The sequence below is a fragment of the Panthera leo genome, chromosome C1 (genome assembly GCF_018350215.1).
Source record: "Panthera leo isolate Ple1 chromosome C1, P.leo_Ple1_pat1.1, whole genome shotgun sequence".
In the NCBI taxonomy this organism is placed as follows: Eukaryota; Metazoa; Chordata; class Mammalia; order Carnivora; family Felidae; genus Panthera; species Panthera leo.
The window spans coordinates 90,825,014-90,850,850 of NC_056686.1; the positions used below are offsets into that span (position 1 = coordinate 90,825,014).

General features: G+C 36.6%; 1 protein-coding gene and 1 pseudogene across 2 annotated transcripts in view; one reads left to right on the forward strand and one right to left on the reverse strand.

The window, feature by feature from the left end:
• The window catches only part of NTNG1 (netrin G1), a 386,331-nt gene that overhangs the window by 80,526 nt on the left and 279,968 nt on the right, over nucleotides 1-25,837 (forward strand). The gene's annotated exons all lie outside the window — the stretch shown is intronic.
• On the reverse strand, nucleotides 5,802-6,471 carry LOC122228231 (annotated as a pseudogene).

Consider the following 25,837-nt stretch of genomic DNA (forward strand, 5'->3'; position numbering starts at 1 on the left):
TCAGAGCTCCGGGTTCTTTTGCATGGTTTTTGTGAAGATTCACTGACATCATTAACTTTGAAACCTGTAAAATATGGTATAAGAAAAAGTCACTCAATACATACCAGACCCTTGGTTTGACTTAGGCCTTTGATACCAAAAGCTTTGCTGGAGAGATGACACTTACATAAGTGAGATATATAATAATTCCTAACAATAGGTGATTACATATCAAAGTCACTGCTATTGTCATTGAGTATCATGGGTTTGTGTCCTTGTTCAGATGTGGGAGTAGTCAGAAAGATCACAGTGAACACAGAATTCAAATACAAGCAACCTAACCTGGCTTATGTCTATAAGTTCTGATGCTCAGAGGGTCTTCCATAATCCTAGCCCAAACCCCAATGTTCCTTCTTCTCCCAAAATACTCATTTAAGACTATATGACATTTTCGCTGGCACACTGGACTATTGGTTTTACCATTGTTTTCCAGTTAGAAGCATTTATAAGACTGCTTAAATGCCTTTTTAAATTTTGCTTCAGAATGTTCCAGAACAAATCTTCATAACTCCATGAATCTGCCTACAGCCATCCTTAAAGTGACATGAATTTATGCGTGGTCACCAAGAAAAACTTTATTCTGAAGGAATCTAGCCATAAATGGTAGAACATCAGTGTTACATTTTTCCCAGTTTATTAAATATTTGTGATATATAATGCTATTACATATAGTTCATTATTATCTGTGTTGAATTTCTAAAGTGTTTAAAGTTCAAATCCCAGGCTAATTATACTAAAAATTCATATTTCCATTAAAAACAACTTAAAAATGATCTCATACATCTTGAATAATGTTAATCCTAATATGTAGGTGGCAAAGCCCCATTTTATAAATGAGAAAGCTGAGATCTGAAAAGGTTAATGACTTTTTCTAAGTCACAATAACTAATAAATAATAGATGTTAGGTTATCATATATTTGTAAAGTTAATAGTAATGAATTTTATTGGGTATACTTTACCAGGCACTGTGTAAGTGTATAACATGCGTAAATTTAATCTTTGAATGAAAGCTTGAGTAGATTTAAGAAGGATGTAAATATGTCGCCCTTGAGTTTTCAATTTTTTTCAAAGCCATACTTTTTTTCTTTTAATGGAAATGTCTTTTGTTAGTTAAGTAAGCACTTGGCAAAAGAACTTTGCAGTCATTATTGATACTCCTTAGCTTGGTTGTCATAAAGCCTATGAAAGGCTTTCTCAGATTCCTGTGGGCTCCATACAATCAGAGACATTGGGCTATTGACAAATTGATACCAGAAAAGAACTTTGAGATCTCTGGAGAAAAAGTAGCCTGCAATTTCACAGTATAACTCATGGGAGCTTTACTGTGAAAATAGAAGATTATTCATGTAGTCGCAGTCTGAAATGAGGAAGACAGTTCTCAAATGTTGCTTCTGCTTGCTTTTCTTTCCTTCTCTTGAGTGGAAGTCCACAATTATCATAGGAAATCATGGGTAATGTTCTCCCTTCCATTTTAGAATAATGTCAAGGAAAAAAAAAAGACTTCAGTACTAGACTCTAACATAAATAATTTCAGAAAGCTCTAAATTTGTGTTTATAATGAAGTAGTCACTAATCTATAAACTAAGACACTATGCTCAGGAGAGTACTTTTCTGATACACAAATCCTATTCCTTGTTAACATTCTGGATAGCTGAAAATGTTTCTCTCTGTGTAGAAACTTGCAATATCTTTACTTTAACTTGGCCACGTGTTTCTGCCTTCACCTGCTCGTGAGCAGCTCTGCTCCTTTGAGGAAAATAGAGGTGGAATGAAATGGAGGTGACATTTCCCAAGGTCAACAAAATAAACCCAGTGGTAAATCTATTTTAAAATCATTCTCTTTTGAATGGCATCCTGGGTGGACATAAGCACAAGCACATGGTATAATTTTTTCCCCCAAATCTATAGCAAGGTCTTTGATCTCTCTACTATTTAACTGAATCCTCCAATCTTGGGACAGGTCTGTCATTTGCTCAACCATAGAGGGCTGATCATAGAAATGACCAGAAACAAAATCTATAGAAATATCTTAAATATCTAAAAAAAATTGATCAAATTAACCAATTTTAAATATGCATCATGTTTTTGATAGTCCAAAATTTACTGAAACCATCATGAAGTCCTCCATTATGTAGGCCGCCTTTTTTTTTTTTCCCTACCAAACCCACACCGACATTTGTTGGTATAGCAAAAATGAAACTATCCATTTATTTATTTATTTTTTAACGTTTATTTATTTTTTAGACAGGGAGAGACAGAGCATGAACGGGGGAGGGTCAGAGAGAGAGGGAGACACAGAATCTGAAACAGGCTCCAGGCTCTGAGCTGTCAGCACAGAGCCCGACGTGGGGCTCGAACCCACGGAGTGAGAGATCGTGACCTGAGCCGAAGTCGGACGCTTAACCGACTGAGCCACCCAGGCGCCCCGAAACTATCCATTTAAAAGAGTTTAATCTAGATATATATTCTTTGATTCTGTAGTCTGTGTATCAAACTGTTTGCTTGAGTGGGTATTTTTATAGAGTATTTTTAGAGATTTTTAAATTAAAGCATAATTAATATATAGTGTTAGTTTCAGGTATACAATATAATTCAAAAATTCTATATATTTCTCAGTGCTCAACAAGATAAGTGTACTCTGCTATCCTTTCACCTATCCTCCCACCTTCTTCCCCTCTGGCAACCACAATTTGTCCTCTGTATTTGAGTCTGGTTTTTTGTTTGTTTTCTTTGTTCATTTGTTTCTTAAATTCCTCATATGAGTGAAATCATATGGTATTTGTCTTTCTCTGACTGACTCATTTCAGTTAACATTATACCCTCTAGATCCACCCATGTTGTTGCAAATGGCAAGATTTCATTCTTTTTCTATGGCAGAGTAATATTCCATAGTGTGTGTGTGTGTGTGTGTGTGTGTGTGTGTGTGTGTGTATCTCACATCTTTTTTATGCATTCATCTATCAATGGATCCCCTTGGTTGCTTCTATATCTTGGCTCTTGTAATAATGCTGCAATAAACATAGGGGAGCATATATCTTTTTTAAAAAATGTTTATTTTGAGAGAGAGAGAGGAGAAAGAGTGGGGGAGGGGCAGGGAAGAGGGAGAGAGAATCCCAAGCAGGCGTTGAGCTGTTAGCATAGAGTCCAACACGGGGCTCAAACCCACGAACAGTGAAATCATGACCTGAGCCAAAATCAAGAGTTGGGTGTCTAACCAAGTGAGCCATCTAGGCACCCACATATATCTTTTTGAATTAAGTGTTCATTTTCTTTGGGTAAGTACCCCATAGTGGAATTACTGGATTGTCCAATAATTCTATTTTTAATTTTTTGAGGAAACTCCTAAGTTTGGCTCCTAAGAAACTCATGTGTATATCTTCTTTGGAAAAATGTCTGTTCAGGGCTTCTGCACATTTTTAATTGAATTATTTGTTTTTTGTGGTGTTGAGTTGTGTAAGTTCTTTACAAATTTTTGTTATTAACCCCTTATTGGATATATCATTTGCAAATATATTCTTCAATTTAGTAGGTTGCCTTTTTGTTTTGTTGATGGTTTCCTTTGCTGTACAAAAGCTTTTCATTTTAGTATATTCCTAATAGTTTAATTTTGCTTTTGTTTCCCTTTCCTCAGGAGACATATCTAGAAAAATGTTTCCATGGCCTATGTCAAACAAACTGCTGCCTGGTTTCTTCTAGGAGTTTTATAGCTTCAGGTCTCACATTTAGGTATTTAGTCTGTTATGAGTTTATTTTTGTATATGGTGTAAGAAAGTGGTTCAGTTTCATTCTTTTGCATGTAGCTTTCCAGTTTTCCCAGTATCAGTTGAGACTGTCTTGTCTCCATTGTATATTTCTTGCCTCCTTTGTTGTAGATTAATTGACCATATAAGTGTGGGCTTACTTCTGGACCCTCTATTCTGTTCCATGTATCTATGTGTCTGTTTTTGTGCCATTACCACACCATTGTGATTACTATAGCATTGTAGTATATCTTGAAATCTTGGATTGTGATACCTTTAGCTTTGTTGTTCTTTCCCAAGATTGCTTTGGTTATTCAGAGTCTTTTGTGATTCTATTCAACTTTTAGCATTATTGGTTCTAGTTCTATGAAAAATGTTGATAATTTGATAGGGATTTCATTAAATCTGTAGATTGCTTTGGGTAATATTGTCATTTTAACAATATTTATTCTCCCAATCCATGAGCATAGAATATCTTTCCATTTGTTTGTGTCATCTAGAACTTTTTTCATCAATGTTTTATAGTCTTCAGAAGACAGATCTTTTTTGTCTTCTTGGTTAAGTTTCTTCCTAAGTATTTTATTATTTTTGGTGCAATTGTAAGTGGGATTGTTTTCTTAATTTCTCTTTCTGCTTCATTATTGGTGTATAGAAATACAACCAATTTCTGGATATTAATTTTTTATCCTGCAACTTTACTTACTTCATTTATGAGTTACCATAGCTTTTTGGTGGAGTCTTTTGGGTTTTCAACATAGAGTACCATGTCCTCTGCAAATAGTGGAAGTTTTACTTCTTTCTTACCAATTTGGATGTCTATTTCTTTTCTGATTGCTGCCGTTAGGACTTCCACTACTATTTTGAATAAAAGTAGTGAAAGTGGACTTGTCTTATTCCTCATTTTAGAGGACAACCTCTCAATTTTTCACCATTGAATATGATGTTAACTGTGAGTTTTTCATGTATGGCCTTTATTATGTTGCAGTATGTTTCCCCTAAACCTACTTTTTTGAAAGTTTTTATCATGAATGGATGTTGTAATTTGTCAAATGCTTTTTCTGCATCTATTAAAATGATCACATAGTTTTTATATTTTCTCTTGTTAATGTGATGTATCATGTTGATTGATTTGCAAATATTGAACCACACTTGTATTCCTGGAATGAATCCCACTTGATTATGGTGAATGATTTTTTTATGTATTGTTGGATTTGGCTTTCTACTATTTTGTTGAGGATTTTAGAATCTGTGTTCATCAGAGATATTGGCCTGTATTTTTCTTTTATTGTGGTGTCTTTATCTGGTTTTAGGTATCAGGGTAATGCGGACTTAATAAAATAAATTTGGAAGATTTCCTTCCTCTTCTTTTTGGGAACAGCTTGAGAAAAATAGGTATTAACTCTTTAAATGTTAATAGAATGCATCTGTGAAGCCACCTGGTCTTAGACTTTTATTTGTTGGGAGGTTTTTTTATTACCAATTCAATTTAATTGCTAGTAATCAGTCTGTTCTAATTTTCTATTTCTTCCTGTTTCAGTTTTGGAAGATTATATGTTTTTAGGCATTTATCCATTTCTTCTAGGTTGTCCAATTTGTTGACATACAATTTTTTTGTAATATTTTCTTATTATCCTTTGTATCTTTCTCGCTCTCTGTTTTTGATGAGACTGACTAAAGGGTTTATTAATTTTGTTTGTCTTTTCATAGAACCAGATCCAGGTTTCATTGTTTTTCTAGTTTTTATTTCATTTATTTCTTCCCTAATCTTTATTATTTCCTTCCTTCTACTAGCCCTGGGCTTTGTTTGTTTTACTTTTTCTGGGTCCTTTATGCGTAAGGTTATGTTGTTTATTTGAGATTTTTCTTGCTTCTTCAGATAGGCCTATAATGCTCTAATCTTCCCTCTTAGAATAGCTTTTGCTGTGTCTCAAAGATTTTGGACCATTGTGTTTTCATTTTCACTTGTATCCATGTTTTGTTTTTTTTTTTTTTTTTTTTTTAGAGAGACAGTTCTGTTTACTGTCAATGAAGCAAAAACAAAGTGTGGAAGTGCTCTAAACAGGTGATGATGAGATATAAAAGAGGAGTGACACAATAATACACAGAATTATTCTGAGTGAGCTTCAGGTCTTCATTCTAATACTCAAACCAAGAGAGAGCCATCCTTTTCCACTAAGGCTGCAGAAGAATGGAAATCTGACTGAGCTGCTCCTACAGCAGACAGAGCAAGAAGCTGTTTTAAGCTGATGTAAGAGACTACTTGTGTTCTGTTGAGAGCCCCCATCCCAAGCAGAGAATGAATGCTGAAGGTGGTCTACAGCTGTTGGAGGTGCCTGGTGCCAGCTCCCTAAGTCCTGGACTTCTCTTGATTCTCATTCATAAACTTGTCAGTCAAATACAGTTGGCCAATGTGGACCTGCAATGGATTATTCCGAGGCCTATTTTGACTTTATTCACTAGGGTTTGAATTTCTACAGGATCCTTTACCTTCTTATTTTCTCTGAAGTCATCTCTTATCCTCCTTACCACATAAGTTCTGTAATTATAGGAGCTGAAATGCTTGGTATCTCTCAGCATCAACCAGTGCAAATCTAACACTAGTGCATGGCTGGAAGCTGTCATTTTGGAAAGAAAAAAAAATGGGTCCTCTTTAAGGAGGTCCAGAGTTGAACCTAACCCACAAAACTTTAGTCTATGCAAAACCACGAACGAAATAAAATAAAATGCAGTGGGGCTTGGTCTTGCTAGAGGGCCAGGCATCGGCCTTGGTGAGCACTGTCCCTCCATGTATTTTTTAAATTTTTTCCTTGATCTCTTGGTTTACTCATTCATTATTTAGTAGCATGTTATTTACTCTCCATGTATTTGTGTTCTTTCCAGATTTCTTCCAGAGTTTCTTGAAACATGGCGTGACTGTTCTTTTGATAATGGAATCCTAATGCGTGTACATTTCTTTAAGGTCTTGCCTGCCTGGGAGAAGGCAAGTTTATAACGGAGCAGAAATCTACAGTAACTTAAATGGATCAATACTAGTTCTGACAAGACTGGCCCTTGGCCAAGCTATGAGGTAGCAACACTTCCATTTGCTGCTTACTCCTCCCCTGATCTTTACAACTTATGGGTTCTATCCTCTTAGTGCCTCACATGGGAATTGAGGACCTTTAAAGGGGAAGGTCTTAATAGGAATATTTATGCTGCTACCCCTTCTAGAAACATCTACATTTTTATGGGATCACACAAAGAAGTGAATGGCTATCCATTAATGAAATTTTAAATGGTAAGCTATCCATTTTAGGTCAAGGAGTACTTTCTACTATCTATCTCTTCTGTCTGATACAACACCCAAGCCACCTCGTGCTAGCGTGCTGTATCAGAGTCCAACCAGAGAAGCAGAACTAGTAGGAGATATATATTTAGAAAAGTATTTTAAAAATTTTTTTAAGGTTTGGTTATTAATTTTTGAGAGAGAGAAAGCATGAGTAGAGGGGAGGAAGAGAGAGAGGGAGACATAGAACACCAAGCAGGATCTGTGCTGGCAGGTGTGGGGCTCAAACTCAGGAAAGCATGAGATCATGACCTGAGCCAAAACCAAGAGTTGGATGCTTAACTAACTGAGCCACTCAGGTGCCTCTGTATTTAGAAAAGTATTGCATACAACACCCAGTGCTATGAAAACCAATTTGACAATAAATTTCATATAAAAAAAAAAAGAAAAGAAAAGTATTGCAAAGAATTGGTTTACGTGACTATGGAGGCTGGCTAGGCAAGTCCAAAATTGTAAGGTAGACTATCAGAAAGGGTAGGCTTGAACTCTCAAGCATGTTCTGAGGCTGCTTTCCATAGTCACAATTTCTTCTTCAGGAAAGTCTTGCCTCTGCTCTTATAGCCTTTAAGCTGATTGAATTAGGCCTATCCAGACTATCTAGGGTGATCTTCCTTACTTAAAAGCCAAATTGATTATGGGTTTTAATCACATCTATAAAACACTTCCATAGCAACACCTAAATTAGTGTTTGAATAACTGGTGGCTGTAGCATAGTGAGTTTACACTTCAAAAAGACCATCACATCTGCTTTTTAAGAAAATTAAGAAAATTATTTTCAAAGTGTTTTGCTATTTAGGTTTTTTACTTAAAAAATATACTTTAAGCCGTAAAGGAAGTGAGGTTAAAGGGCGTATTAGAGCCTAAAGAAGATCAATAAATTATTTCTTTTTTTCTTAGGCCAAGTCTACGTCATACTTCAAAGTTCAAGTGAGTGACAGGTTTCAGTACCCATGCAATATTTTTTTTATCTTTATGATCATCTTGTGGATGATGATTTAACAGGATAATTTAGCAGCCTTAATGAATGACAAATCAACTAATTACAAGCAAAAAATTATTGTTACTGATGATGCTGGTAAAAAAGTAATTACTTAAATGTCAGATATAGTATCATTAAGGCTAATAACCAGATACAAACTGAACATAATTATTGGTGCTGATAATTAAAACCAGTTGGAAATGAATTAATTGGATGTACCATTTGGTATTATTTATGTTTTGTTTTAAAACAGCAATTATAGGTCAGGTTTATAAAACACATTACAATTTATTGAGTTACCATTGCTGACCCCAAAATAAGATAATAGGCAACTGTTTGTCATATTATAGATACATCTAGGCTCTCAATTCCTATTTCTTTTTTTGGAACTTTTTAAAGAATAGGAGGTTAATAATGGGGCCATTATTACTTGTTGTACCATACAAATATTGAGTATCCTAACCTACATTTTAATAAGGCAAAATTTCATTATGTTGAAATGTAGCCCTTAGTATGTGAATAAAACCAGATTGATTGGTCTTATTTTGTCAGTTCAAAACCAGATACATTTTTTTAGCATGACATTCCTGTATTTCAAATCAATACCACACTCTGTGCCCTTTTTAATATTTAAAAATATAAATGGCTGAGTTATTGATGTTTTAAAATGCTCAGCAAGTATTTATATTTTTTTTCTCATTATGTACACGTTTAACTAAACACTTCCTAATTTTCTCTAATCATTCTGTACCAGCTCTGAGTCTTGGACTTAGAAACATCTATTTCTCCTCCCCACTGGCCTTTCACCATCTTCTCAAAATCATTGGCAGAAGGCACGGAAAGGAGATTTAAGACTTGGGATTAAGGTTTTTCTTCCCTCAAGGTGTCTGGCTGCTTCAAAGACACTGGATTGTTTTTGAGTCTCAGTGGCTTGCGTTGGTCTGCCATTGAGTGGCCCGGCAGAGGCCTAGAGGCTCTCCTGCTGTTCTTTGCCAAGCTTCCGTGGGGCTCTGTGAGTGCTGCAGTTCCCAGCATTAGTCACTACACACCTGCTGCGTCTATCACTCTAAACTCCATTTCCCTGACCCTCATAGACATGACTGACCACCCACCCTCTGAAGGCCCACGGTATTTCCGGAGGCTCTAAAGTGACCATGATTAACCTTGTCCGATTCAGTATGATTGCCAAAGGCTGACAATACTCCTGACTGATTTTCAAGTATCACATTCACTTTGGGGCATAGAAATACTTTATCAATAGCCTGGATTTTCCTGGGGAAGTGGGGAAAGGAGGGGACATGGTAGATGAGAGATCCAGGAGTCTTTAGAACCAAATGTTTAACTTATTCTTCAGTCTTTTTCTTTCCTTCCTTTACCAACTTGACAATCTAGTATATATGCTATTTATTTGCTTTAGTTGTTGTATGCTTTTCAGATAGCCACTTGACTATATAGCAAGCATATTGCTTGTTGCTTGTTTAATCCTCAAACCAGTATGAGGTAGGTATTATTGTCCTTATTTTACTCTTGAGAACACGGAGACTCAGAGAGGTCAAATAGTTTTGTCTGTCATCACAAAGCTGATGAATGACTGGGGTGGGATTCATCCCTAATTCCAAAACCTGTACTCTGCCAAGCGAATTCTTGGAGACTGCAATAATATATTAAAAGCTAACTTCTAATGAGTGCCTACTATGTGTGAGGCACTATTATAAGAACTTCTGGGTGTGCTAACTCATAGCAACTCCATAATTAGGTAGTGTCCCATTTTTCAAATGAAGAGGGTAGAGCACAGAAAAGTTATGTCATTGCCCAAAGCCACAAAATTAGCAAAAATCTCGGCAGTCTGGTTTAAACTTCTTATGTTTAACTTGTATACTATGGCATAATTCATGAAGTCAAAATTCTAGAATCCAAGACTTAACATATACTTAACTATACTGTTACTAGGAAAAAAAAAAAGTGACCAGTCATTTGGTTCAGCCATTCTCAGAATGTGGCATCCATTGGCTTTGTTTTTATAAGTTGTCTTAAGAGAAAAGGAATTTTTGTGAAACCAATCTGAAAAGGGTTTGCCTTAAATTGTAGACTGCTTTTCCCATATCCTCTCACTAGGGACTCTCATAAACATAAATTCACTAATTGATACTTGAAAAAAAAAAAACCTAGCATTTTAAAAATCAATAGGTACTTGATAGAATGTTTGTGGTATGTGAAAATAATTTTTCTTGGAAACTCTAAAGTAGAGAACTTGGTAGTGTCCTGCGATCTATGTGCTGTGAACTTTTGAGAACAGCTGTGTTTCTACAGAAATCACCTTATTCAGAAGAGAGGACTTTTCTGTTTCCAGACTGGTATGAGATTGGTATACGAAAGCTCAGTAATAAATTAACTGGTCCCCAAGAACATCATAATGGCTCAGGAGTAGGAATTGAAATTATACTTCACTTGTAAGCCGTAATGTGTTATGTATCAAAGAATAAAAGTAGGTGTGCTCCATAGATTTACTGAGATATATCCAGCCATACTGCATTTTTTTCCATAGCACCTTAAAATTTCCTCATAATTCACTATTCTAGAAGTCTTTTCCATTTTCTATTTTGTTCCTTTTCCCCTTTATTCTTATCTATTTATTTACTTACTTATTTCTAGGGTTGGATATAGCGTAGCCTAGAATACAGAAAGACTTGTGTGATTCTTTAGAAATACCAATTTCAAAGCCCTGATTGAAAGGGATTGGTGTTTCTCTTTTTCAGTAATAGATCAATTGAATATCCTGTCATATTGTTTGTTTGTTTTCATCTGTTTGTTTTTTTGTTTGTTGCTAGGGGCAAGGAAGAAGTAAAGAATTGGGCCAGTGTTTCTTTGACAACAAAATATGACCCATAACACTTTGCTTTGCCTGAAAAATTATATGCCATGCCCAACACCTTTTAATAATGCTCCAACACATTTGCTACTTAGAAAGTAAAGTTTTATAGCTGTCTGGATTTTAAGGAAGACCATACCCATCTGGTGAAGTAGTGTGAGATGTTTAAGAAATTCTTGTTTAGAGCAGTGAAATAAAATGAGACAACAATCATAGCTCTTTATTCTTGCCCACCATCCTAAGATAGATAAGCAAATCTTAAGCATCGAAATACTTCAGTGTCACATTGAATGTTTATTCTCAGTTCTGGAAGAGAGATTTGAGTTTTAGAATTCCATTTCTGTATAGCATTTAAATTCCATTCTAATTCCTTCAGAATTTTCTGATCTTGATTAATCAGTGCATTACACTAGTCAATATCACTATTGGAAGAGGAAAATTGAGTCCTGTTCAGGATTAATGTAGCTTAAAAAGTAATATGTACTATATTTCACTGGAGAAAAGTACGTCAAGATTGTTTTTATTTGATCTTGAGATTTCTGTTGTTGTCTTCTTTTTTTTTAATGTTTATTTATCTTTGAGAGAGAGGGAGAGCACAAGTGGGAGAGGGGCAGAGATGCAGAGACACACACAGAATCTGAAGCAGGCTCCAGGCACTGAGCTGTCAGCCCAGAGCCCAACGTGCAGCTCAAACCCGCAAACCACATGATCATGACCTGAACTGAAGTCAGACACTCAACCGACCGAGCCTCCCAGGTACCCCGAGATTTCAGTCTTCTAAACTAACAGACTATAATTTTAATCCAATCACTACAATAATATTTGAATAGTATTTGTTTTTGAATCATCTCTATCTGCTTAATGATGGCATTTATTGAGTGTTTCATGCTACATTTTCTGTTCCTTATAATAACCCCGTCAGGTATCTATCATTGTCCTCAAGTTATAAATGAATAAAGGATCAAAAAAGTTTAGTGACTTGTGTAGGGATACACTACTGATGCTTGAGCTGAATTCCATGAATTTCCACTGCAGAATCCATCAATTTGGCTGGATATTTTGTTCAAAAGTATGCTAAAATATGCATGTCTTCTTGCTTATTTTCTTATTTTCTTTATTAAAAAATTTTTTTTAACATTTACTTTTATTTATTTTTGAGAGACAGAGCAAGACAGAGCACGAGTGGGGCAGGGGCAGAGAGAGGGGGGTACACAGAATCCAAAGCAGGCTCCAGGCTCTGAGCTGTTAGCACAGAGCCCGATGCGGGGCTCGAACCCACGGACGGTGAGATCATGACCTGGGCCGAAGCTGGCCACCCAACCGACTAAGCCACCCAGGTGACCCTCTTCTTGCTTATTTTCTCATTGCTTTCTTGTCTCCCTCCTTCTCTGACCCTTCTTAGAAGGACTTTTCCTCTTCTTTAGAAGCTTTAATCTATTTTTATTGATAAAGCTTTCCCTGACCACCACCCCATCCCTGCAAGGCTGATCTTTACAGCCTTCCAAAGTGCTCCAGAAGCACCCTGTCTATGCCTGTGATAGCACTTACTACTCTATACTATGATCTCCTGTTTGTTTGTGTAGTTCACCTATTAGAGCAAGGATTTCGTTCTCTGCTGGGGTGTTTAAATGCCAATGTTTAAATCCTTACAGAAATTATTAAACTAGCTTGAACTTTTATTGCCAATAATTAATGGCTGACTGACTCAAAGCCAAATATGTGATTCTAAATGCTGTTTACTTAACCATTATATTCTACTGCTTTGCAGATATTCTTGAAAAATATAAATATTAAAGTCAATCATTTAAATGTATTTGCATATTCTGTTTTGTAAGATTCTTTTGTTTTTAATTTTATATTTAATATTTCTAACAATTAGAGACTTCTAAGATATAGGTGAAATGGAAGTAAATTTGAGCCAGTTCCCCTTCAAGCGACTAAGTTTCACATGGTTAAGAGATGATGGATGCTTTCCCAAAAAAAAGCACTTGAAAATATATTAAACAAATTAAAATGATATTAAAAAAAAAAGCAGTGCCAGTGTTTGGGACCTACCTTTGGAGATGAAGTACACAGGTTGTTTTTTAATTGCTCTGGTAATTTTAAAGCAAGTTCAGAGTTGAGGGTGAAATATCAGCCTATACATTTTTCAAGGGCAAGGATAATTCAGCCATATTCATAGAATTTAGTACCATACCTGATATATAATAGTTACTTAATAGTGGTTGCTTGAATGAATGAATGAATGAATGAACTTTAAAATGTTGATCTACCCTGATTTTTGCATTATAAATATTTTATTTATTTATTTGATCAATGTTTGATTGATGAATGTATGAATGCTCAAATACTATAAAGTATTCAAGAGCACTTATACTACTAGCTTCAAATTAAGCTAGTGCTTTCTGAATTTCACAACTAAGCTGTACTTGCCCAGCAGACCTCAACATAGTAATTCTTCATAGTAATGCTTCATAAAAACTCCAAACACAAGAAGCAGCAGTTTATTGGGATGAATGAAGTACAACAATACTGCAATCAGAGTGTAAGGTTTCTTTTCAAGTCTATCCTGGGGTTGGAAGGACCTTTACCTACTGGTATGTTATATCCTGCTCAATTTTTGTTGGAAAGCAAGAGGCATTACGGAATTCAACAACCTGCAGAGGGATCCTGGCACTAGCACACACCAGGCTACTGCCTTGGGCAACTTAATAGGAGAAATTGATTGTCACGCTAGGTAGCCATCAGGATATGACTAGATTTCTTGGAGCGATAAGAACATTAAGTGGGGTTTTCAGAACTGTAGTGTACCCTTTAGGCTTCATTTCAATGGTAGTCAATGCTCAGAATCCCCCTTTCAAAGCACTGGAAAACATGCTGGTATAATTAATGTCACTAAGGTATTGTTTTTCCCTTTCCTTTCAGTTTGTTTTCTTTTTTTTTTTTTTTTTCCTAAGAGAATCAGGCAAGTTACAAGACAGATGTCTCCTATGAAAAACCATTACGTAATTTGAAACAAAAAGCCAGTGTCTAATTATAGTGAGGTATTGGGGGACAATGAGTAAATTTGCTTGAATGAGATCAATCATAGACATTCTCTAGGTCACCATATTTCAACTTGGCATGCAAATTCCAAACTCATTTACAACATGCATGGTGAGAATCACAAGAAGTTCTAAGGCCAGTTTGGGAAAGATTCATAACTTTGTCAGTTGGTTATGTTCTTCATAGGATCATAAGTAATTTTAGTGTTGACAAGTACAGATTCTTGCTGGGGGCAGTTTGAAATTAAATTCACCAATTCAGTACAAATCAATAACTACTTATTGAGGACCGTCTATTTTCAAGGCTGGGCACTGAGAGGGAAAGGAAGTTGAGTAAGGCAAGGTTCCTACCCTCAAAGAACTTTCTCTGGCATGGGAAAGTGACAGCTTTTGATTATAAAGTCAAGTCTTCTTGCAAAGAAACTAATGGCTTATAGAGTAGCACGTTGGTAAGGAGATTGATTTAGGGAAAAACAAATGACTGCCCATTCCCTATGGATACCCCTTTTCCCCCATTCAACTGTAGTCAGCAACTCATCTGATAAGAAAGATACTGGAGTCCCTTATCTGTGGGGGTTATGTTCCAAGACCTTCAGTGGATACCTGAAACCACAGACAGTATCAAACCCAATGTTTTTTCCTATCTGTGTTATACCTATGATAAAGTTTCATTCATAGTCACCGTAAGAGATTGACAATAACTCAAAATAAAAGAATAATTATAATAGTATACCATAATAAAAGTTATATGAATGTGGTCTCTCCCTCCTTCTCTCTCTCTCAAAATGGCTTATGGTACTGTAGACACCCTTCTTCTTGTCATGATATGAGATGACAAAATGCCTACATGATGAGATGAAGTGAGGTGAATGATGCAGGCATTGTGGCATAGTGTTAGGCTACTATTGACCTGATGATATGTCAGAAGGAAGAGGTCATCTGATGCTTATGGACTGCAGTTGGCCAAGGGTAACTGAAACCTGAGAAAGCAAAACCACAGATAAGGTGGTCTACTCTATACATTATTTGTTTCTGAAATAAGGTAAAAATCACTAAGCATTTTCATAGATCTTTATGTATCTAGATATCTATGTGTCTAGATACCTTTACTCTAGGTATCTGAATCCAAGATGCCTTGGAGGAAGATTTTTACTGAATTAACTCTTATAAATAACTCAGTTGTATTGATTCTCAACTAAGGAATTTAAGGATTACCTATACTCATTTATTAGCAAAGTGTGTACTTAACATCACCATTAAGTTTATTAGCTGACAGGAATGAACTGCATATACTCCTTACAGTGAGGCTTAAGGATGTCATGGTATTTATCTGAATTGGAATATACTAAAAATTCGCAGGTTAAATACAGTGCTGTACTACAATAGGGAATTCACTAAAGTGGATAAAAGGAATGTAATTGTTCACACTCTGTATTTGCAAGGGTTTCTGATTTTCATGTAACACATCCAGGTTGCTCCAAATGCCATTTCCTCATGTTTCTTCTGTTCAGTTCTTACTGCCATTTGCCTATTTTGATGACTTTCTACCTTACATTTGAACAAATGTACATAGTCTAAAGCAGAGGTTTTTTTTTTTTTTTTTTTTAAGTTTATTTATTTATTTTGGGGGGGGAGGAAAAGAGAGAGAGGGAGAGAGAATCCCAAGCAGTCTCCAAGCCATCAGCACAGAGCCCAAAGCACGGCTCGATCTCATGAACCACAAGATCATGACCTGAGCCAAAACCAGGGTTTCTCAGCCTTGGTGCTGTTGGCATTTGGAGCCGGATAATTCCTTGGAAATGGCTGTCCTGTACATTGTGGGGGTGTTGAGTATCATCCCTGGCCTCTACCCACTGGATTCCAGGAGTACACACCCCCAACTGTGACAAATAAAGTATTTCCAGACACTGCCACATGTCCCCCTGGGAGGCAAAATTGCCCCAGTGGAAAACAATTCATCTAAGGCAGGTTTCTAGATATTCTTCCTCAGTCTCACTTCTGTTCATGATAGCTTCCATTTTAATGGTTCTAAGCCTTGCTTTCATTCTGTTACTCCTGTGCCCCTAAACTTCTAGTGACTTTTTACCCTAGTTCAGACCTTTATCCCCCTCACCCCTATCTTTTTTAAGTTTCATTTTTAGCAGAATGCTACATGCACATGTTAACGAGTAAAAGAGTACAGAGGAGCCATGAAAAGCGGCCTCCTGTTCTATTCCTCTCTTCTCTCCTGAGAGGCAACTTTAAAAACTTTGTTTCTGACTTACTTCCAGCAGTTTTCTCCATAGTTCTAGGTTTAGTTACACTTCTGTTTATTTGACTTATCAATTTTAGGCAAAATCTATTGGCTATTTGTTTTAAAGATGGGGTTATAACTCAGGTATATAATTTGGCTTTTACCCTCTCTCCTTTCCATTTTTTGACATGTAGGTGATTATTTCTAGTCATACATGGTAATCTTTAAAAGATAATATATTTTTGGTCAACCAACTTTCAAGACCACAGTGTTGCACCCCCTCAAGCTGAGTGAGATAGAGACCAAGTTGATAATATCTCTCAACCTTCCCACTTAGTAAGATGGGAGCTTCACTGCTTTTACCTTATCTTCCTCTTTTTCCATATCCACCTTCTGTCAGCTATACTTTTATTTATGTTCCCATTTACAATGTTGACATTTTCATTCTTTCTTGCAAATACAACAAAGTCTTCTATGCCATATTCTTAGCTTGACCCTTTAAGTTGAAAGCCAATAAACCAAATTTACATTTTATGACAATACAAACATTTCTCCCTACCAGGTCAAGTATAGAGCTATAATTTTATTTCCTTCTCCATTGTTCAATGGCATGATCCTTGATTCACCTGAAGGAGAAAGATCAGTGTTAGTGTCAGAGAACTTCTTTCTTCAATTCTTATAGCTCCGAAAAATCATGGCATATTTTACATTGATTCATAAATAGCCCATATCTTTCTTGTGAGTTTTTGTTTTAGTCCAGTTAACATCCATCACCATACATATTTATACTGTTTTTCTTACAACCAGAACTTTTTTATTTTTTATTTTTTAAGTCATTATTTTAATTCCAGTTAGTTAATACACAATGTTATATTAGTTTCAGGTGCACAATGTAGTGACTCAACACTTCCATATATCTCTCAGTGCTTATCATGACAAGTGAACTCCTTAATCCTCATCATCTATTTAACCTATCCCCCCACTTCCCTCTGATAACCATCAGTTTGTTTTCTATAGTTAAGAGTCTGTTCATTTCTTGTGATAAGAACTTTTAAGATCTACTCTCTTAGCAACTTTTGAGTTTACAGTCCAGTCTTATTAACTATAGTCACCACACTGTGCATTAGATCTTGTGAGTTTTTATTTGCTTTGTTTTTGCACTGCTTGTCTGTTTTTCTTCACCATATCCTCACATTTATCATGCTGATTAATCTCTTTTCCCACATGCCCAACCCCACTCTTAGGGCTTCTCTTCATTGTTTTCCTAGGTTGGACCCACAGATGCCCGAAACCCATGTCTTTGTGATTTTTGCTTTGAATCCCATGTCTTTGTAATTTTTGTTTTATCTTCATTTTGCTAGAGTATAGCTGCAAGTAACTTACAAATAAAAAGAGTCTTGAGTGATTAAAAACTTCTCTCTTCTACCCTCACTCTGATCAGTAGGTTGAACATAAAATTCTAAGCTAAAAATAATTTTGTTTACAATTCTAAAGGTACAGTTAGACCCAGGGCTGCTGAAAGGCATACACGTTTTCTTGACATATTTCTCTCTCTCTTGTATTTGGTGTCAATAAGTTAGGCTACGGTATATGCAGTGCCAAAATGTCAGTAGCTTGTCACATGTTAACTGTGGGTATCTCTATTTTGGCCTCATTTGTCTTCTAAGTATGGGATCTAGACTCCAGAAGTCGTCCCTAGCAGAGAATGCTCAACTTTTGACAAGAGAAAGGAACTATGATAGAACCAAAAAATGTTGACATTTCAAGCTCCTACTAGCGTTATTACCATTCACATTGAAACCAGTCACATGTCCAAACCTGACACCAATGGAGCAGGAATCATTGCCTCCAAAAGTCTTTCTTCTCCAGCATCCCATATCCATCACATGGGAAGGAGCCCCAGGGAAGGGTCTGAGGGATGGGCCTTATACAGAGCGACAGTGAATAAATAGGAATAATAATATATTCTACCACATTTTAGAATTTTAGGGTTTACTCTCTTTATTCTTAGAGTTCTGAAATTTTATGACTATGTATTGAGATGGTTCTTTTATTCATCCATTATGCTAGGCACTTGGTGGATCTTTATAATCCAAAGACTCATATCCTTCTTGTGGGAAAGATTCCTCAATTCTTTCTTTAGTAAATCCTCCTTCCTGTTTTTCACTCATTCTTCCAGGAAATTGAACCACCTGAATTGCTTTTATATGTATGTTTTTATCTTTTTTATTTTTTAGACATATATTCCATTATTTTGTCTTTTTGCCTTATGATATTTTTTGAGACATTTATTTTCAATTGATCTTTAAACAAATTTGACAATAACAAATTATTGTTTTGATTTTTATTCTCTCAAAATATTTTGTTCTTGTTTTATGAATATAAAATGTTCTTGAATCTCTGAGTAGATGAATCTGCTCATTTTAATATCCTTTTCTATTTCCTGAATTATCTCCATTTCCTTCAGTGTGCATTTTTCTGCTTGTTTACCTTGGCTGTCTTTTCAAAACTTTCTGACTAGAAGAGAAAGACAGATATCATATGTTTTCACTCATATGTGGAACTTGAGAAACTTAACAAAAGACCATGGGGGAAGGGAAGGAGAAAAAAATAGTTACAAACAGAGAGGGAGGCAAACCGTAAGAGACTCTTAAATACAGAGAACAAACTGAGGGTTGAAGTGGGGGGAGGGGAAAATGAGAGATGGGCATTGAGGAGGGCACTTGTTGGGATGAGCACTGGGTGTTGTATGTAAGCGACAAATCACAGGAATCTACCCCCAAAACCAAGAGCACACTGTATATGCTGTATGTTAGCTAACTTGACAATAAATTATATTAAAAAAAGAAAAAAAAGAATTTCTGACTAGAAGCACTATGAAGGAATTAGTCTAATTTGGCCTCCAGAAGCAGTATATCTGGTGATGTCTGTCTGACAGACCAGAATGCCAAGACTCCACTTTGAGACTACAGTGTCCAAACAGGAGCCTCACCTTTGCTCACACACTTAATTCAAGGTTTTTTTCTAACCCTTACCAGATACACTCCAGAGAGTGCCATATATTTTCCTGCCCAAAGATATGAACATGGATTGATACCCACCCTTGGGAATAAGCTACGAATTGCAAAGTGCCTGCTTCTCTTTGAAGAGCCCATTAAGAAATGAAAATGTTATTTGCATTTCTATAAGGTTGTGGATTTCACAAAGCTTGTATTTTATACTGGTATAGAAGACTCAATCAACCCTTTGACTTAGTAAGCATAATAATTAAGCTGGTCTGCTTGTCTGTGCTCTTTCCCAATGTCAATGTGAATGTTAGATGATTTGATGAAGGGCCCTAGAGCACAAGCTTTCACATTTTTTTAATCTAAGATTAACTGTAATGCATTTTACATTAAGACTCAGTAATGCATATAAACATAAATATGCACTTAATGGAAATAAAAATTCACAAAATGCCATACTATATACAAACCAATTTTATATTTTCCTTTATATTTCAGATATTAAAACTCTGATCAACACTTACTAGACGTGTTTTATGACTCACTAATATTTTATCATATATAAAACAGTGCTATAGAAATTCTATGAAGTAAATAAAAATGTTCTCTGGGTTTTCAAGTAAATGTCATAAATTCCCTACTCTAAAGATATTTTCTTCATTTTTTAACATCATTTTAAAACTCAGAATCTTTTTTTAAGTTTATTTATTTATTTTGAGAGAGACAGAGAGAGTGCAAGTTGGGGGGCGAGGGGAGAGAGAGAGGGAGAGAGAGAGAATCCCAAGCAGGCTCCACGCTATTAACACAGAGCTTGATGAGGGGATTGAACTCAGGAAATCATGAGATCATGACCTGAGCTAAAATCAAGAGTTGGATGCTTAAACGACTGAGCCACCCAGGTGCCCCTTAAAGCTCAGAGTCTTATTATGTGTGTTTAACATAACAATTCTTAGCAAGCTTTGTTATCTGTGTATTTTCTCCAAAATTCAAACTTAAAGGAAAACCTACAAAACTAAAATGAAGAATTGACCCCAATGGTTGCTTAGTGTAATAATGAATATATGTGGTCGTTGTCTTAATTGGGATATTGTATGGTCAGGTTGCTTGTTTGAGGGAGAATGAGATTTGCAACATACATCAAACAATTTTCATTAAGAAGATTTAAGTGTTGTTGCTCAATTTTGGTCCACTTCTATGTGTTGAGGTAGCTGTAAGGATGGCTAGAAACAAATAGTCCAAGGACTGTGCTACAGATTCCCCTCTGCCAGGTGGCTGTGGCTGAACCTCTCCTAAATATTTTGGTAAAAAAAAAAAAAAGTGTATCACATTTGCACAAGATTAAGTTGAGCACTCTTTTAAGATTGATTAAAATCTGGGACTGGCAGAGCAAATGACTCAACAGAAAACATGAGGCATGTGTTATGTTATACAAGGAAAATAACTCTGTATTCAGGACAGCTTTCTTAGAAAACCAGAGACAATGGCAGTGAATTCTAAATCAAAAATACATTGCAGTGAAATAACCCATGACCGAAAAGGAACTGTGAGCACACCCATGGTTAACATCCATTGATTATATGTTGAGTAAATGAGGGTTTGTTTCCAATTGTTATTTGGGGAATTGAGTACCTTTCAAGTAGCAAGAAAAGTTGCAGAAAGTGCACAGTTTTAAGTGGATTCCGTCATGTTACTGAAAAATCTTAAGTGTTGGTTAACTTACACAAAAGAGAAAGTAAACTACTTCTAGGTTTTTCTACCTCTACTGGGGGTTGGGAAGATAGTGGCTTGCTTTTTAGAGTTTTCCAGAACCCTTCCAAAGAAGTGTTGTTGTAGATTCTTTTAAGTAATAGCCACACAAATAATCACAGATTATGGTGTCATACAACTCCATTAACCAGGTGAAGGAAAAATAGCAACATTTTCATTTTACTGAGATGTCAGCTCCCTCCCTTGCTGTACCATGCATCTTAATGTCCTTGCGGTCTACACTGACTTGGGGCTCCAAACCTCTGTCATTACTTGGCAATACCTTTCTCTAATTTCTTGTGACACACGGTGCTTAAATCCACAAGAAATGTGAGGTGAGGCAGAGAGAATTCCTGCAGACTGACTTGCTATATGCAGAACACTCATTTGCATTATTCATTAGATAAGAGCACTGATTTGCATCTCATTCTGGTTGTCTCCTTTAGGTGAAAAAATACTGAAGAACTCTCCACATTCCCCCAATTTTTTATATTAATAATAATTATTAGGGGAATTATGCTTGATTGCTGTCCTAGATTTTGTCCTGCACCATTTGCAATTCCTCTTTAAAAAATCCTAAACACCCCCAAATTCCCAAACCAATGTGATTTTCCCCTTTGTGTTTAAAATATTTAAAGCTTTAACATTTGATGAAAGATCTGAATACATAAATATATTTTATTGAAATGCAAAATGAGACATTTATTTATGATCTATATCTAACATTAGGAATGAGAAGGAGGAGGGAGTGGGAAAAAAATACAGGCACAAGTACAACGTTTGAGTCTCCCTAAATCTCATTTTAGAGAAATTTCCTAGCAACAGAACATGCCACAGATTAGAAGATACTGCTGGTAATAAATTCTTCCCTACTTGATGGTCAAATCCAAGTGATGAAATTTTGCCTTGCATTTTCTCTTGAGAAGCAATGACCAATTAAGAATAGCCCTATCATTATAAAAAAAAAAAGTTTATTGATGATGTCCTACTGTGGGTAGAGCTCTGCCGGTCTCTAGAGTTCCTGTGATAGGAACAAGAAAAACAATAAAATATCCTTCTTTCCTTGGCCTATAGTCTTAATATCCCATAGTCATAGTAATCTTCCAAGCGCTCACCATTTCCTTGGCAGGGGTGATGTAGGGCTTTATTTATGCACTTGAGCGATTCTTCAGGATTCTGGGGTGCAGTCTGACCCACAATCTCACCTTCAGTTTGAACCACTGGTGCATTGACAAAGGGGAAACATGGCATCTTGTGGATGGCAGCCTCCTTTATCCTTCTCAGGAGAGATGGGAACAGAGGAGTCAGAGACTCAGTCTCTCACTTGCTGATTTATCGCTGTTCAGTTGCCCCCTGAGCAAGTGATGGCATTCTGTAGAAAATTACAGCAAATCTAGTGTCATGGATCAATCACAACATCCCAAAATGAAGTAGAATTTCTATGGTATCAGGGTGACATTGTAACCAGGAGCATGGTGTCTGGCAGGCTGGGATGGTTTGTTTGTGAGTAGAGGTTTCATACAAATTGCACACTGTTTCAACACAGGTACCAAAAGATTAAATTGATTCTTTTGCTCGACTTTTTCGTGTCTCTCAAGGCCTTTAATTCACTGGTGGAAGAGGTCATCACAAGCATTTATTATCCTTGTTCATGGGGCACCCCTTCCCCCAACTGCTGTTTATTCTTGTCTGGTTCCTGTGATTAATGCTGTGAAGGAAAGCAACTACTTCTGTCCTTTATGGCTGTTTCTGGCATACTGCAATGTTTAAGGTTTTTTGGCATCCCCTTAAGGAACACCATTTTTGAATAGCCCTCATTTACATCCCACTGAAACTGGAATCCTGGCCAAGATTTTATTTTTGGCCAGTGACCAGTTAGGTCAACTTCAAATTGTGTTTTTCTCGCAAGCATGATTCTTGAAAGATATTTTTCCACTTCAAGCACTCAAACGTTTTCAATAATGAAGTTCTTTTGCACTTATTTCATTAGGGCCAAATGGTGACCTTTAAAGTAACAAACATTAATATTAAAAATTTGGGGCAGCTTATACCTAGTTGTATTAGTTTGGGATGATTATGCCATTTGGACGACATCAGTCTTTTATATTTGTTAATGTCATAATAGGGTTGTAGTGCCATGCTTCATAAAAATGTCACTGGTGAGCTATTTCCACTGTAGAAGTGTTACTGTGATTTCACAATCCTGAATGAACTAAAGAGATTACATTTGAATATCTCATACACATTTCAAAACTAACATGGCCAAAAGACAACTGTGATTTACCATTCTGCCCACTTCCCTTCCCCTCACTCAAAAACTATTACTAATCATCTCAGCAAGTGGTATCACCGTTCCCCCATTTGTGTAAGTCAAAACGCTAGTGGGCATCCTTGGTCCCCTTTTTCTCTCATCTTTATGGTCTGAGTACTATTGCTGTATAACAAATCACTTTATTGCTGTATAAAGTAGAAGAGAGTAGGGGATGAAAGATATTGTAGCCATTTTTGGAAAATACTATCAACTGCTGTCTATCCTCTGTCCACAGCTATTCACATCCTTTCCACATGCAAAAGACATCTGACCCCTCCCTCAAAATTCCTGAAGTCTCATCTTAGTACTTGAAGTCCAGGACGTGGTCATCCAAATCAATTCCAAGTGCCAACAAGGCTCTTTGGATGCAATTCCTCTAGCATGGTTCTTTTCACTCTCTGAAGAGCTATGAGTAAGAGACTCCAATGATCTTCCTTCCATATACCCAATATGCAGTGCAGGATAACCACTATAAATATTCTTGTTGAAAAAGGGAGGAGGAGCAGGAGGCACACAGAATCAGTGTCCAATAGCAATTCTGAAATTTGGTTGGGCACATCTTGCCAGTTCCTTGATATGGGCTTGAATCTACTTCTTAGCCGTTGTTTTCTCCAGCTGCTGGATCCACCTTCTTCAGCATTTGGTTTCACTCCCTGAGTTATTCCACCTTCCATGTTTGCAGCTGAGTAGTTTTCTCATCCTGCTTCCTGCCCAAAGTAGTCCATGGGTCCAAAGACCAAACCCCTTTTATTTTATGGTGTATCTACTCCTTTCAGTCCAAGCTGATACATTTCCTTTAAAATTTTTCGGCTTCCAATGTATTAATATAGAAATCTATCATATTAGACCAAACAAACAAAAAAAAAAACGTGTCTAGAAATCTCTTCAGTTTATAGGCTTTTTTCTGCCATGGACTCCCTGTGAAGCTGCCATAAGACAAACCCTTAAGAGTCTAGGTGTCTATTGTTTAAAAAGGCATGCCCTTAAATCCAGAAGCTTTGTATGTATTTGAAAGGTTTATGAGGCACCATCTTACATCTTCCTGAGGTTTTAATGAAAAATTTTACAGCCACACTCTTGTCTTCATCTTAACGATGAGACATTTTCCTAATAGGTCTTGATTTGATCTTTGCACTGAGGCCCTTTCTTATTTTGAGAATCTTCTAAGAGACACTGAAAGAACAATTTTTGTTTTTTTTTTTTCAAACCCACTAAGTCTTTTTATATTTTCTTTAAAGCTTGCTTAGAAGTTGTCCAGTACTTTTTTTCCTTATGTCTTTGCATCTGTGCCTTACACATGGCTAAAAGAAATAGATGGACACTTTCAGTATCCTGCCTGAGAAGTATCCTTAGACAAATTCACCAGTTTATTAGGTACATTTATTTTTATTAAAAAAAATTCTTTTAATGTTTATTTTTGAGAGAGAGAGAGAGAGAGAGAGAGCGAGCATGAGTGGGGGAGGGGCAGAGAGAGAAGGAGATACAGGATCTGAAGCAGGCTCCAGTCTCTGAGCTGTCAGCACAGAGCCTGATGCGGGGCTCAAACTCAAGGACTGAGAGATCATGACCTGAGCCGAAGTCAGACACTTAACTGACTGAGCCACCCAGGTGCCCCTACTAGGTACATTTTTTATTTTCTATGTTAATACAGGCAATGGGGTTGCCAAACTCTCTGCGGCTGTAAAGCAGAGGTCAGTATTTTCCCAGCTTCCAATAAGAGTTTCCTCTCTGTCATCCTAGCTGTCACTGGACTCCATAAGTCCTTTCTTTTCATTAAAAACTTTTTTTTAATGTTTATTTATTTTTGAGAGACAAAGCGTGAGCGCGGGAGGGGCAGAGATCTGAATCTGAAACAGGCTCCAGGCTCTGAGCTGTCAGCACAGCTGCGAGGTTATGGCCTGAGTCAAAGTCGGACGCTTAAACTGAGCCACCCAGGTGCCCCCCCCCATAAGTCCTTTTTAACATCTGTTTGCTTCACTAGCTTTCACTTACTCTGAACTACTATCTCCTTAAGGACTTCTGCCCACTGTCCAGTCCTAAAGGTAATGCCATATGTTTTAAGCTTTTGATGTGGCAGAACTCAATTCTGACATGAAATTTCTGTTTCAGTTTCTGTTCCTGTGTAAGAAACCACCACATAATTTAGTGGCACCATTTACCTTTTATTATGCTTAAAGATTGCGTGGATCAGGAATTTAGACAGGGTACAATAAAGACGGCTTGTCTATACCACAATATCTAGGATCTCAGCTGGGAGTCTTCAGTAGCTGGGCACATTTTCACAGCTGGGGCTAGAATCGTTTTGAGGTGTCTCCATTCACATATCTAGCAGTTGATGCTGGCTAGCAGTAGGGACCTCTTGGGCTGTTCACATAGGAGATCTCTCCAGGAGAGAGATGGGATCTCTGTATGGCCTAGAGTTTTCTTACTGCATGGTTGACACAGCGTAGTTGAACTTTCTACATCAAAGCTCAGGGCTTCAAAAGTGAGCGTCATAGCCAACAAAGTGTGCACCAGTTTCCTGTAGCAGCTATAACAAAATGTC